At 34.2% G+C, this 16,239-nt stretch overlaps 1 long non-coding RNA gene across 1 annotated transcript in view; it reads left to right on the forward strand.

Moving 5' to 3' along the window:
* Positions 1-15,913, forward strand: part of LOC122198467 — an 85,557-nt gene extending 69,644 nt beyond the window's left edge. The window contains exons 2-3 of the long non-coding RNA XR_006192995.1: positions 12,069-12,116; positions 15,811-15,913. This is a non-coding gene — a long non-coding RNA (uncharacterized LOC122198467). The remainder of the gene's footprint in view (positions 1-12,068; positions 12,117-15,810) is intronic.
* Positions 15,914-16,239: the final 326 nt, after the last annotated feature.

The raw sequence follows: 16,239 nt of genomic DNA on the forward strand, positions 1-16,239 counted from the left end.
GCATTACTATTTCTGTTCCTAAATAATAATTTAGTTCCTATTAGTTCACATTTATATATAAATTAAATCTATTACATAGAAACTTTCAGATCAAGTAAAACTGAGACAAAATAGGTTAATAAATGTTAGGCTCTATATTTAACTAAGATGTGTAGCTAACTGAAAGTTATAAAGTCACCTTTTCAATTCTGTATTCACCTTCTCACAGGGTTCATAGTATTGATTTAGTACTTTACTCATAGACTGCTTTTGAAGATTATTGGTAGATCATGCCAAGTGAGGCACGCATGTATCATTTGAACACAGGAAGATATATCATATGTTTCTATCTGTTTTGTATCACAATTTGATTCGTAGACTCATTTTTAGTTGAAATTCTTGTTTCATGTACACACAAAAAACAAAGCTTAATTCATTTAGAATGACTTAAATGTATTTAGTCTCCAAAAGAACACAAGTTGTTGTTGTTGTTGTTGTTGTTTGTTTGTTTGTTTTGTTTTTTATTCTTGGGGAGAAATTCTAAGTTCAAAAATCAATAGTTTTAGATTTTATTTCAGACATCAGTTGCTTCAGAAACAATAGAGAAATCTCCTGTAGAAGTTTAGAATGACTAAAAAGCAATGTGTAAGTGAATATCCCTCTTTCCTTGTATCTTGGATGATTAAGTTTGAACTTAAGGTATATCCTGATTCTTATTTTCATTTAACCATTTTGTTGTATACCATAAAAAAAATTGGGTTTAGCTTTTATCAATTTTTAAAAATAATTTGCTAACCAATACATTTGAAACTAAGTGCTAGAAATTAAATTTGTATGACAAAGAATATTCCCTTTGAATCTATACTCCTTAGAAGTGAATGAACAACGTTCATTTATTTGTGTAAGCAGTCAAACATATGAGCCCAAACCTTATATTTAAGAAGTAGGATTACATGTAGGTAATTACATATAAGTAAAATGTAATTTCTTCTTTTCCCTCCTTCTCCTCCTCTTCCTCCTTCTCTTCTATTTCTTCTCCTTCTCCTTCTTCCTCTTCCTCCTCCTCCTCTTCCTCTTCCTCCTCCCCTTCTTCTTCTTCTAATAAGTTTATCATTATTGTTACTTTATTTGCATTGTTGTTGCTGTTATTATAAAACTGAGGTCTCAGAAAAGGTTGCCCTTCCCTCTATTGCTATGGAGCTGAAATTATTGACCAGCTCAATGCATTTAGCTTTTCTTTTTCTTTACTCAGTTGATTGGGCCAGAGGTGAACATATGATATCCTAAAGTGTAAAATGGTCCAATAAGTTTCTCTTAGCTGGGTGTTAGTACTTAAAGAAACCAGGATAGCAAGCATAGAATATATTATATTGTATCAACTTAGTACCTGATGGTATTAATCAATTTGGGGCAGCCATTACATTCTATGAAAAGGTAAATCATGAGGGCCAGAGATAGAGAAAGAAAAAAAAAGTAAGCAGAAACCACAAGATGAGAGTGGAAGGAGAGAGAAAGAGGGACAGAGACAGAGAAAGAGAGTTTGAGAGAGACAGAAAGACAGAGTGAGAGACAGACACAGAGGAAAATAGAGTTTTTTATACAGGTTGAATTTCATTTACTTAGTTCCTTCTGAACGTTTACACTATTCTCTGCCTTGTATATTCCCTAATTAATTTCATCCCAAATTTAGTTTGAATATGTTCCTGTTTCTGAAAAGTAAAAAATCCTTAGTCAAAACATACAAGTAAAAGGAACACTACATTATTTTAATATTCCAGTTGACCCTTGAACATTTCAGGTGTTAGGGTCATCAACACCCCTCACAATTGACAATGAATATATAACTTCTTTAAGTTTATTTATTTATTTGAGGGTAGAGGGGCAACAAGAGGTGAGGAGAGAGAATCCCAAGCAGGCTCCACGCTGTTAGTGCAGAGCCCGACACAGGGCTCAACCCCATGAACTGTGAGATCATGACCTGAGCTGAAATCAAGAATTGGACACTCAACTGACTGAACCACCCAGGCATGCCTGCATATATCACTTTTGACTCTCTAAAAACCTCACTGCTAACAATTTACTATTGACTGGAAGTCTTACTTATAACAAATAGTCAATTAACACATTGTGCACATTATATGTATCATATACTGTATTCTTACAATAGAATAAGCAAGATAAAAGACAGTGTTAAGGAAATAATAAGGAACAGAAAATACATTTGCAGGACCATACTGTATTTATTGAAAAAATATCTACATATAAGTGGGCCCATGCAGTCAAAGCTATGTTGTTCAGGGGTTAATTGAATTTTCTTTATATTACAATTGAAAAAAAAAAAAAAGATTTAGTGAGGCTATAATACCATGTGTTAACATTTATCCTATAGAAATATTCTTTTGTAATCTCATTTTTTATAAATGAGTATTTTTATTGAAATGCAATGAATGCACAATAAAATACACAGATTATAACAGTTCAACTTGAAAGGTGAGTGTATCACCTTTTAGGAGTAGTTCATTCCTTTTATTACTGACTGGTATTTCATTGTGTGTATATACTAAAATATTTTATTCAATTTTCTGTTGATGAACATTTTCTTCCACTTTTTGGCTATTATGAATATAGACACTATAAACATTATGTCTTTCTGTGCATATATTCTCATGTTTGTCTTGAATAAATGAGATTGGAATGCTTGTTTAAATACCAGAATACTTACTCAAATTGGTTGCACTGCTTTACATTCCCATCAGCAATGTATGAGACTCGTGGTTGCTCTGTATATTCTTCAGCACTTGGTATTGTCAGGTTTTGTTTGGCTTGTCCATTATAGTGACTGTAAAATGCAGTCTCATTGCAGTTTAATTAACATTTCCTTGATGGCTAATGATGATTAGCTGCTCTGCATGTACTTACTGTTAATTTGTGTTTTTTAAATGTTCATTTATTTATTTTTGAGAGAAAGAGAGCATGAGTGGGGGATGGGCAGAGAGAGAGGGAGACACAGAATCTGAAGCAGGCTCCAGACTCTGAGATGTCAGCACAAAGCCTGACATGGTGTTTGAACTCACAAACTGCGAGATCATGACCTGAGCCCAAGTCAGACACTCAATCGACTGTGCCCCGAAGTGCCCCTATTTAGGGTAATTTGTGTATTTTATTTTATAATATGGCTATTCAATTATTGGCCTTAACATATTAGGTTGTTTTGATAGACAGGAAACCACCAAAATCCTAGAGGAATCCTCTTTGACCTCGGCTGCAGTAACTTCTTACTAGACGTGTCTCTGGAGGTAAGAAAAACCAAAGGAAAAATGAATGATTGGGACTTAATCAAGATAAAAAGCTTCTGCACAGGGAAGAAAACTGTCAATAAAAATAAAAAGCAACTAACATATGGGAGAAGATATTTGCAAGTTACATATTGGATAAAGAGTTAGTATCCCAAATCTATAAAGAACTTCTCAAACTTAACACCCAAAAAACAAATAATCCAGTGAAGAAATGGGCAGAAGACACAAAAGACACTTTTCCAAAGAAGACATCCAGATGGCTAACAGACAAATGGAAAGATGCTCAACATTGCTCATCATCAGGGAAATACAAATCAAAACTACAATGAAATACCACCTCACACCTGTCAAAATGGCTAAAATTAACAACTCAGGCAACAACAGATATTGGTGAGGATGCCGAGAAAGGGGACCTCTCTTGCCCTCTTGGTGGGAATGCAAACTGGTGCAGCCACTCTGGAAAACAGTATGGATGTTCCTCAAAAAATTAAAAATAAAACTACCCTATGACCCAGCAATTGTACTACTCTAGGAATTTATACAAAGGATACAAAAATGCTGATTCAAAGGAGCACAGGCACCCCAGTGTTTATAGCAGTGCTATCAACAATAGCCAAAACATGGAAAGAGTCCAAATTTCCAAATTTCCAATGATGAATAGATAAAGAAGATGTGGTATGTATATATATATATATATATATATATGTATACACACACACACACACACAATGAAATACTATTCTGTGATCAGAAAGATTGAAATCTTGCCACTTGCAACAACATGGAAGGAGTTAGAGTGTATTATACTAAACAAAATAAGTCAGTCAGAGAAAGATAAATATCATGATTTTAGTCATATGTGGAAATTAAGAAGCGAAGCAGATGAACATAAGGGGAGGGAAGAAATAATAAAGTGAGATAAAAACAAAGAGGGAGGCAAACCATAGAGACTCTTAAGTACAGATAACAAACTGAGGGTTGCTGGAGGAGGGGTTGATGGGGGGATGGGCTAAATGGGTGATGGGCATTAAGGAGGGCATTTGTTGTGATGAGAACTGGATGTTATATGTAAGTGATGAATCCCTAAATTCTACTCCTGAAACCAATACTGTAGTATATGTTAACTAACTTGAATTTAAATTTTAAAAAGTATGTTGTTTATATATATATTTTGATGATTTTTAGGATTTCCTTAATCACTCTGAATACTAGTCCCTATGTTCTGCGAAATTTTTTCCCAGCCTGTGCCTTGTCTAATAATTTTCTTAAACATATTTTTTGATGAGGAGAAATACTTCATTTGGAACATGTCCAATTTATCAATTCTTTTTGTCTTTTATGGTTTGTGTGGAGGGTTTTGTTTGTTTGTTTGACAGAGAAACAATAATTTTTTCCCTACTCTGAAGCTACAAAGATATTCTTTTCAAGAACTGTGTAGGATCTGAGGTTTTATCCTATTGGCAAGCTAATAAATTAAGTCATTACAGTTTCAAGGATGCTATTAGAATATCTAATACTCAGGTGTCTGACACAAAAGATTTTATTAGTCAAGAAACAATAAACAGCATGAACATTCACATATTTTTGTTAAACACCTTTGACCCCAAATTCCATGAAGTGATATGGATGGACCAAAATTGGTGTCTGTATGTTCAGAGGGTGGAGTTGCCAAAGAGAAACCCTGAGATTAGGCAACCTAAATCTTTAATAATATGCAGTAAGCTCTGAGCTCTGTGCTCTGGAGGGAGACCTTATCTTAATTATAGTCATCCATAAGAATATCTTTGTTCCAGAGGAGATATTATCTTTATCTTCCAAGACTGTACCCAAGCTTGCCTTTTGTTCTGGAGGGAGATACTACCTTAATCTTCTAAGACTGATTATTATAAAATATTTAAAAGGCAGTCCTGGGGCACCTGGGTGGCTCAGGTCATGATATCATGGTTCGCAAGTTCAAGCCCGACATCAGGTTCTCTGTGCTATCAGTCCAAAGCCAGCTTCAGATACTCTGTCCCCTTCTCTCTCTGCCCCTCCTCCACTCACTCTCTCTCTCAAAAGTAAATAAACACACACATACGCGCGCAAACATACACACACACACACACACACACACACACACACACACACAAGGGAAGTCCAAAACAAAGTGTAGTCCAGGTAGGGAATTGTGTTACAGTTCTGCTAGGTTTCTTCCCAGAAGTTTTAAGATTTTGGGTTCTGTGTTTAGGTTTATGACCCATCTCAAATTAAATGTCGTATATGGAGTGAGAAAAACATCATGTTTTTGTTTTTTAACATAGGTATTTAGTTGTTTCAGAGAAATGTGTTAAAACAAAACTTTCCCTATTGAATTGATTTGGTGTCTTTTTATAACTTCAACTGTATACACATATTTGGACCTATTTCTATCCTCCCTATACTGGATTTATCTATCCTTTTCATTGCTTTAGCTAATTGTAGAAAAAGATATGGTTTTAATACAGTAGTTGTTACATAATAGAATTGACTTTCATTGTCAGGATCATTTTCTAAGTCAAAATGATGATTCTGCTTGAAATAATGGCTTGAATAATCTGTTCTCTCTACCTTTACATTTTATCTCCCTGGATTTTATTTTCCGTATAAATGCCAGAATGATCCTTTTAAAATGAAAGTGAAACCAGATCATTCCTACTGATCATTGATTAATTCAGAGCTATTACAAGTCTTCACAATGGTCTAACAGCCTTATGTTTTCTGGACCCTTGCTTTTACTCTGGATTCATCTTCTGTCCCTATATCCCCACTCATTTTACTGTAGCAATTCTGGTTTCTGCTGTGTTCCTTTGAATTAGAAGCAGGTTCCTGCCTCAGGGCTCTCTCCATGGTTTACCTCTTAGCTTCCAATAGTTCTCTGCTCACATGTTGTCTTATCTGTGAGGGCTTTCCAGACTACTCTATTAAATTTGAAGAATCACCCAACTGTCCTATATTGCCTCTCCCTCTTCTCATACATAATTACTATCTGGTATATTTCTTTATTTCTTCTTCTGTTTCCTCCCACTAAAACACAAAGACCGTGAGGGCAGAAATTTTGTCTCATTTGTTCATTTCTAGAATTATATGCCTAAAATACATACTAGAATATTGTAGATAATCAATAACATACATTGAATAATTTAACAAATTATCTCTCACATTATCTGCATCTATTCTCAGAAATATTTTAGTCTTTTTATTCTTAAGTGTGTTGCAATAGGACAGGCATTCATTGTATCACATCACTTCACTGTGGAAATAAACCTCACAGAGGTTACATGACATGCCTAAGGTCATTTATCTTGTAAGATCCCAAAGAATCACTCTGGACTTGATTTTCAGTGTTTTCCACACTAAATGTTCTTCTTTAGGAAAAGTGTCTGTCTGTGTGTGTGTGTGTGTGTGTGTGTGTGTGTGTGTGTGTGTATGAGTTGACAATATAAATAGAGATTTGCTACAAAAAGAACACACTCTTATTTATGGGTCATAAGATTTTCTTTTCAACACAATGCTCACATGCTAATTTATCATGTATAAGATATAAACTATAATAAGGAATTTCATCATGTACTTATTTAAATTTAACAAAATTTTACTTGCCATTAATTTTGAAAAGAAAAAGGATGGAAATACCCAATAAGGGTGTACTACACATCACAGATTTTTCTTCGTTATAATTAAGAAACATAGTTTCTTTGTTTTTCTCTTTTTGTGGAGAATCAGATGTCATCATATTCCTAAATGAAAAATGTGGACTATGAAAGCAGATGTCCTTCACATTCACTTAGGAGAGAAATAAAATATTCTAAGTAGATCACTCTCAGATAAATAGAATTAATTCTACCTGGTTGTACAGAAAGAGGATAGTTATTTCAGAAAATGACATACAATTAATTACTTTAAAAGGCTGCAAAACTCAATAATGAAATCACAGTGTTGAAAACCCATACATGACTGTAATATCAATGACAAAGAGTCAGAATTCCCAGGACATCTAAGACCACTCGGGAGTAGAGTAAAATGAGTTTATTTAAAATTTGTAAAACACGCAGCTCTAATCCAATATGGTGTTCTTTTCTTTTTTTCTCTTTTCTTTTCTTTTCTTTCCTTTCCTTACCTTCTTCTTCTTCTTTTTTTTTTTTTAAACTCAAATTTAACTTTATTTAAACTACTTAGATGGGGTTTTGTGAAACTACTCCAAGATTGAGTTTTTGGATTTACTACCCGGTGTTTCATTTGGATAACTAATAGGTAACTAAGCTTTAACATGATCAGAACTTTAAAAAAATCAAGTCACTCCCCTGTTCGAATTCTACGGTCACCACAAATACATAAAAGCCTATCTCCTGAATATATTTGCTCTTGCTTCCATGCTTGATTCCAACCTTGTGCACCTCTCAGTCATCATTTTTGCTCATCCCCTTGCTCAGTCTTCTCTCACCAGGTGCCTATTCTCCTTTCTGCTTCTCAAACACACTAAGTTCAAGACCTCTTTCCTTCCCTTAACTTTTGTTCTGAATTCTTTTTCTTTCCAGTTCCGTTTGTTCAGTGCTCTGTTCCTCATTTCATTCGGTGGTCCAAATCCTCTTCCTAAAATTAGTCTTCCCTGATTTTTTAAATAGTTCAAGGGCTTTTGAGTAGCTCAGCCAGTTGAGGATTTGACTCTTGATTTTGGCTCAGGTCTTGATCCCAGGGTCATGGGATTCAGCCCCATATGAGCACGGAGTCTGCTTAAGATTCTCTCCCTCTGCTCCTCCCCTGTTCAAGCAGATACACACTCTCTCTCTCTCTCTCTCTCTCTCTCTGTTTCTCTGTAAAAAAATATTAGTAAATAAAAATTCAAAATCTTCCCACTCCCATCACTCTCTCCACTTTTCCCAATTTGTTACCTTTCTTGTCATTATGTCCTTTGTATATTCACTTGTCTGTTGTCTGTTTCTCACTCAAATTTAAACTCTTGGAAAGTAGAAGCCTATCTTCAATGTTTAGAATGTGTTTAGCTCATTCATTAGGCATATATCATATAACGGTGGAATATATGACTAAAATAGCAGGTTGGGAATTCTTAGTGTTTGATTCATAGTTTTCATGTTCAAAATATACATGGAAAATAAATTAATAAATTTACAAGGAAGCTATTTCAAAGCTAAAGGAGGTAAAGCTATACTACCAAAGTCTAAAATTGAAATGGAATTATTTAGATATTTGATAGGAACTGGCATGGCTTCCCCTTCCCACATTAGTTGCTGACTTGGAGTACTACTCTACAGAATACTCACTTGTATATTTGAATTCCATGGATTAAAAAAAAAAAGCTTTTATATTAATTAACTACTGAAGAAATCTTCATGTATTAAGCTTTCTAACGTGTTACTATTTACTAATTTAATGAGGATGGACAATCTCAATTATTATAAAAGGCTTCATTAAAAAATAAATAAAGGCCTTGCTATCACTGCTTTCCGTTAGATTATTGTATTTATGACCCTCTTATATCTGTTGTTCAGGTAAAAACATCATAACTAGCTAGAATGTCTTCAGTAAGAAAAAAATAATCTAAAAAACAGTAAAATTTATAAGTAGGCAAAAAGTAAGAATAAGAATTATCTCAGAAATTTGAACAAAATACCCTCTAGATTAGCCTAAGAAAATATTTTATTTTATTTTATTTATTTGTTTATTTTATTTATTTTATTTTATTTTATTTTATTTTATTTTATTTTACTTTATTTTACTTTACTTTATTTTAATTTAATTTAATTTAATTTAATTTAATTTAATTTATTTTAGGAGAGAGAGAAAAAGAGAGACAGAGAGGGAGGGGTAGAGAGAGAGAATCCCAAGCAGGCTCCACACTGTCAGCGCCGAGCCTATAGCGCGGCTGGAACCACAAACGGTGAGATCATGACCTGAGCCAAACTCAAGAATCAGATGCTTATGCGACTGAGCCACCCAGATGCCCCAGAAATTCTTTTTACTTTATTGATTTTGCTAAATTATACTAGCAAGCTTTCTACTATACCCATTTTTTGTTGGATGTTTGTAAGTGAACTTATGCTGAATGGCTCTACCAAGAAATTTTGTCTGGAACAGACAGCATGATATTCTTTTACTTGTAACTGATGATAATGTTACTTGTATTACACAACCAAGTTGAAATATACTTTCAGATAAAATTAAATAAATAAGATGATAGATTTAATATAAAATGGATGAATACATATGCTACATCTGTAGATGAAATCATCAAAAAAGAAGGGAATCTCTTATATTTTCTAAGTCTTCATGAGTAAGTAGCAAATATAAAATTTTAAGAAGTAAAATAATTACTTTTAATTATTTATATATAAATGTTAGTATAAAGTAAAATATTTATTTTAATTATATGTATATATATATATATAATATATATATAATATATATATTAGTAAGAAATTTTGCTAGGACGTATTATCGATAGAAACTTAAATTATTTGCCTTAAGATACATAGGGTAATACAGTGTTAGAATCTAATTAAAATTGATACACCATTCACAGAGAGGAGGGAAAAACAAGAAAATAAACTCAGAAAAAATATTTATTTATTTATTTTTAATGTTTATTTAGTTCTGAGAGACAGAGTGTGAGCGGGGGAGGGTCAGAGAGAGAGGGAGACACAGAATCTGAAGCAGGCTCCAGGCTCTGAGCTGTCAGCACAGAGCCCAAGGTGGGGCTTGAACCCATGGACTGTGAGATCATGACCTGAGCTGAAGTTGAATGCTTAACCAACTGAGCCACCCAAGTGCCCCAAGGAAAAAAAAAAAAAAAAAAAAAAAAAAAAAAAAGATCTAAAATCCTATAGATTCTTTGGCTAAACAATGTTTTCAGCAGTTAAAAAGCACTAACCTTTTGTGTGTGTGTGTGTGTGTGGAGAACTGTATAGATGTTATTTTAAAATCTATCTCAAGCTAAAGGAAATCACATTTGAATGTAGAGCAAGTTTTGTAAGGAAAGATTTAATATGCTATAAGTATCCTCCATTTAAGCTCTTCTGGCCCTTTTAATTTGAAATTTCTTCTCCTATTGCCCCTTGTCATATCTAGGATGGAAAATGTTCTGACTGTACAGGTGTGCTGAATGTTGATGATATAATTTGGGAGTTTTAATTGCTAACTTAAAATAAAATCTTATACAAATCTCCAATGATCTTGTAAAGTTTAGAAATCTCCCTGGAAAATATAAATCTTTTAGAATTTAATATATTGGTTTTTACCATAATCAGAAGGCATGGGGATCATGACACATAGGAGGATCTATTTGTTTTATTATAAATGATTTATGTAGCCCATTTTTGATAATTAATACTTCGATAATTCTTTCTAAAATGATTTATATTATGGGTAAATTTTCAGTGGAATTAGAATCTATAACCTGATTTCAAGCAATGGGTTGTCTCCAAAATTTTACTGTTATTCTCAGTCTGAGTCATGTAAGAAAAAAAAAATGGCTTTTTTTTCTGTCTATGAAAAGTTCATGTGCAATCAGAAAACACTAGAAATAAAATTTAAATTAGATATTGCATGGTTTAGCTCTGAAAGTTGAAGGACAGAGAGGGTTTTATTGTTTCTATTGCCTTATAGGAATACATTTTTAAAGCTACAGAAAACCTGTTTTCTTTTAATTATTTGTTTCATTTTATTTTCCTTACTAGTTAATAGTATATTTTGCTTTTATTATTACACTCAGTTATAGGAAAACATCAACAAAAGATAGTGTTCAGAAAATTGATTGAAGTAATTCATTTCATTTAAAATAATGTGTAAAACATCTCCTTTCTATACTTTCTAGAATATACCTTATAAATTCTATTTTCCAGATGCCCCAAGAAAGTATTACTATTCTACCATATGCCATTTTGAGTTATCTATCATATCACACTAGCAATAATATGATGTTACTAAGTGAACCAAATATTGGACCTGAAACTTTTGACAGAGTAAATACAGGGCTGTCACCTTGAATATGTCGCACTCAGAGTTCAGCAAAGTATTCAGGCTATGGAAACCACATGCAGTTATATACATAGCCAAGGTCCACAATTCCAGGAAATGAGAGATCTATTGATTTTTTAGATAATAACATGGCCGAAATGCCTGAATTTTCTTCCTAGATAGGATTTAGTACTTTTCTTTCCCTGGGATCAATACTCCCTTTGATTTCATTCCTTTAATAGTTATGAGATCATGAAAACAAAGTAGTGTATAAGCAAACACTAACCTAAGAGGGGGAAAAGGTAATGATGACAAAGGACACACATCAATGTTGATTATCATTACTATTTCAGTAATTTTGTGGGGAAATTTAAAATGTTTATTATAAGCCTATAATAGTATTCTAGCATTTGTCCACTTTGTGATTCCTTACTACTTTATTCAGATTGTTAGTATAAAACCTTTTGTTACTTTATTTTTATTTTTATTTAAAAAAATTTTTTTTTAACGTTTATTTATTTTTGAGACAGAGAGAGACAGAGCATGAACGGGGGAGGGTCAGAGAGAGGGAGACACAGAATCTGAAACAGGCTCCAGGCTCTGAGCTGTCAGCACAGAGCCCGACGCGGGTCTCGAAGTCACGGACCGCGGGATCATGACCTGAGCTGAAGTTGGACGTTTAACCGACTGAGCCACCCAGGCGCCTCATAAAACCTTTGTTACTTTAAAACCAGTCTTGTGTTGGACTGTCTCCCTGCTACATCGTGAGCTCCCTAATTGAGCCAATATTCTTATTTATTTCAGAAGTTCAAGTTCTAATCCCAGAAGCTGTCACATACAAGGGCTCAACAGGTTTGTTTAATGAATTAGTAAAATAACAGATGCTGTAGATGTTTCATACATACCTCTTTTCTTTCCTTTAGCAATTGAGACACATTGATGTACTTTCAGAATAGGAGTATCTGAAAGGTATAGGTATTCAGGAGATAGGGAATTGGTTAAAACATTGTATCTGATACTTAAAAACTTAAATATTCCTGTATAGATGATACATTCCAGATAGATATTTTAAAACATCTACTGGTATTTTTCTACCACAAGAGGATGTTTTGTCTGTAGATACTGGTATATCTTTAAGGATTTTTCCAGACACTACGTTTTCTGACTTATTCATGTACATTTTACTGCAGCAGCCATGAATACATGTTTGCTCATTATCAGATATAATATACACAATGATAACAATTTATTGTTAATCAAAGTAAAACACCATTAATAATTAAAATCTCTTTAAAAAAATTAAATGCAAACTTCAGGGTAGGATTACATATAAAATGAGCCACTTTCTACTTTCATTAGTGCTAATAACACAAGTTATTTTTTGCCCGTGAGATAAAGAAAATATAGAATTAGCAAAACAAGATTGGAATCCGGAGTCGCGTACAGTGTGCAGTGATACATAGGGATTTATGGGTCAGCCTTCTTGAAAAGGTAACATCTGTGCAAAGGTTTGAAAGAGATGAGGGAGTTAACCAAGGGGTTATATGGAGAAAGAACATCTCAGCAGACCGAACATCTACAGTGAAAGATCTGAGGTTAAATATGTGCTGGCATGATCAAGGAACAGGAAGAGGAAGAAGATCAGAGGGTAACAGGAAAGAAGTTCCGGGAGGAAGAAGATCTGGACCATGTAGGAGTTACAGAACACTGGTTTGGTATAAGTGTGAGTCAAATCAAGAGAAGGTTTTGAGTGAAGAGGTTAAGCAAATCCCTTACGGGAACTCCAGAAACCAGAAATTACAGAGCCATTGGCAAATACAAAACTGTGAATAGCTGCATTGAAATGAATAAGGCCTGTTCTCTTTACCTGTGTTTGCCCCAACCCCAGCCCGACACTTTTCAGCGTGGCTTGTGGCTTCCCCCTTGGGGAGGAAAGAGAAAAGCGGAATGTGTGCCCAACATTCTTGCTCTTGGGAAGGCTGCCCAAGGGAATGGTTTATGTATCCCCTGATTTGAAGTGCTAATGCACAGTCTGGATTTCTGGGGGCTGCTGAAAGCAAAGGAGAGCTTGGGCAGCTTGTGACAGTAGAGGGCCTGTGGTATCACAAACCAGAGGTTAGCCCAGTTCAGCACGACTGGGAGGAGGCACTCAAGTGGTGACTTTCCCCACAAGAGGGAGTCAGGAGGGGGAGCACGTGTCCAGTGTTTTGACATTTTAGAGAGCTGTAGGAGGGAGTTATTATTGCTCTGTTTATACAAGAAAAAATACGACTTGTACCTCTTTTTGAGCTAGAAAATGAGATTATAACTTTTTTAGGAGTTTATGATTGGAAAAAAAGAGTTACTTATGCCAATTTGTTTCATACAGTCCCCCTTTAGCTTTGCTATATTTGGTATTTAACAGTCATAAATTTACAAAGATACGTATTACTTTATTTCATCAGTTAGTATTGCATTTATTTATTTATTATTCATTTAATTTATTTATTTTTAATTTAATTTATTGTCAATTTAGCTAACATACATTGTATACAGCGTGCTCTTGGTTTCGGGGTAGATTCCCATGATTTGTCACTCATCCCAAAAAGTGCCCTCTCAATGCTCATCACCCATTTTCCCCCCCATCAATGCTCAGTTGGTTTTCTGTATTCAAGAGTCTCTTATGGGTTTGCCTCCCTCCCTGTTTGAAAGAATTTTAAATTGAAAGCCAATTTATTTCTCTGAATATAAATTCATTCTTCCAAATAGTGCTATGTTCCTAATATATATTATAATTATTTCTACTTTTGATCTTAAACATAAATAACCACAAATAAATATTCCATCTCTTCTCACCTATTAAAATTTCCTATTGGGATATTTTTATAAATAAGATCTCAAAATTAATACATTTCTACTGAAATAATGCAATGTGTGATAATTATACAAATATAATTATTAGGTAAATCTAGATCACCAGTATTACAATCCATTAAAGGGTTCACAATATATCATTACAAAACAGCTAACTGTGAACACATTTATAATGACATCAAAACCTTGATATTGAACTGGGAATATGTTCAGTGCATAACCACTTTCAGTGAAATTTGCTATAAAAAATGGTTACTTCTAAAAATTTTTACTGATTATGAATTTAGTTTTACTTAAGCTTTTGTTTTAATATCATTGGCACCCAGAAAATATTGACAAAATAGGGCTTTTTTTTCCTATAAAGACTGTAAGTCCTTACCATCTCTCTCATTTTTGCAAACCTAATAAAATAAGGTTTTCCTTTCCCTTCCCTTCCCTTCCCTTCCCTTCCCTTCCCTTCCCCTCCAATTCCTTCCTTTCCCCTTCCCTCCCCTCCTCTTTTCCTTCCCCTTTCCCTTTCCCGTCCCCTTTCCCTTCCCCTTCCCCTTCCCCTTCGCCCCCTTGTCCTCTCTCCTCTCCTCTCCTCTCCTCTCCTTCCCTTTTCTTTGTAGTAAGGAATTTCTTGTATCCCCACAGGGTCCTTTATTTAGTTTTCCTTAAGATATAAAATGAGAATATCAGGCTTGCCCCTCAATAATTTTGCTGACAAATAAAAGTCATATGGAAAACAATATCCCTCTAGACTCTGCCATCAAAAGTGAGTCACTTCCTATACAAAAAGTCCTGTTGCATGGAAAAGGTATGTTTCTGGGAAGGAGAACTAAAGCAGAGAGAATCCTAATTTGGGTAAGGAGAAGACAAAAATATCTTGACTTTAAATAGAAAGAAGAGTACAAACTCTTCTTATGAAAAGCAAAAAAAGACACTGAAGTTCCTGGGTTGATCAGACACACCTAGGATGAGCTGTAGTAGGGATTGTTTAATTTAGGTTTAGGGTAGCTAGATAGGTTTCTCTCATGAAGCTTAGAAGACAAGGAAAGAAAAAAGGTTCGCTCACATGCTGCCTCCCCCACTCTTCTTTTTCAGTCCTAGTCTCTTATATACATAGAACTTTGCCTCTGAAAATTTTACACAAATGGGGAACATAAAAGAACAGGTTTAGTCTGGCTCTTTAGAACTTTTGAGCTTTTCAAGTGACCGTTTTTCTAGCTTGAAGTAAGTGGATAGAGATGGTGGCCAGCAGCAGGGTAGTGGGAGAGAAAAAATGATGGCCTACTCTACTGGAGTACATTTTGATTTGGTAGTCGTTCTTGGTCCGCATAGTTTTGTGACACTTTTCTTTGTGTTATTACCTCCACGGAAGTAAGTTATTTTTTAATACCTTAGCTAAGTCAGTTCATAAATTGAGGCTGCCTATACTATGCTAATGATATATATCAGATGTTCATGCTGGAGCCAATTCATAGACAATTAAGCACGATCAGTACGTAAGGATGAAATTGTATGTTAGACATTATATGTGATGATGCACCTGTGTTGACATTATCAGCAGTTAAATTTGATCTCCCATAGAGAATATTGTCATTTATATTTTTACTTTGTTACTTTGGTATCCAAATTTATGTACTTGGCTCTGAGTGTAAGACTAAACTCTGATTTTCATTACATATTTTCATTTTTTATTTTCCTTAAGCAACTGTTTTTCAGATCTTCACACATTCACTCACAATGTCAGCTCCATGATGCACAGAAATCTGTCTGCCTTGTTCAGCATTGTATTCCTAGGAACAAGTTTGCACACAGTAGGTATTAAATATATATTTTAAGTTTATTTATGTATTTATTTATGCATTTATGAATTTATTTAGAGAACACACACAAGGTGAGGAGAGGCAGAGAGAGAGGGAGACAGAATTCCAAGAAGGCTCTTTGCTCTCAGTGTAGAGCTAAATCCCACAAACTGTGAGATCGTGACCTGAGCCAAAATCAAGAGTCAGATGGTTAACTGACTGAGCCACCCAAGCACTCCGAATATTTTTAATAAAGTAAATGAATGAGTAGGTGAATGAATTTTTTTGTAATAACTACTAATTTGTATTAAAACTGTGGGAATAAAAAAAAT

The sequence above is a fragment of the Panthera leo genome, chromosome C2, assembly GCF_018350215.1.
Source record: "Panthera leo isolate Ple1 chromosome C2, P.leo_Ple1_pat1.1, whole genome shotgun sequence".
NCBI classification, from domain to species: Eukaryota; Metazoa; Chordata; class Mammalia; order Carnivora; family Felidae; genus Panthera; species Panthera leo.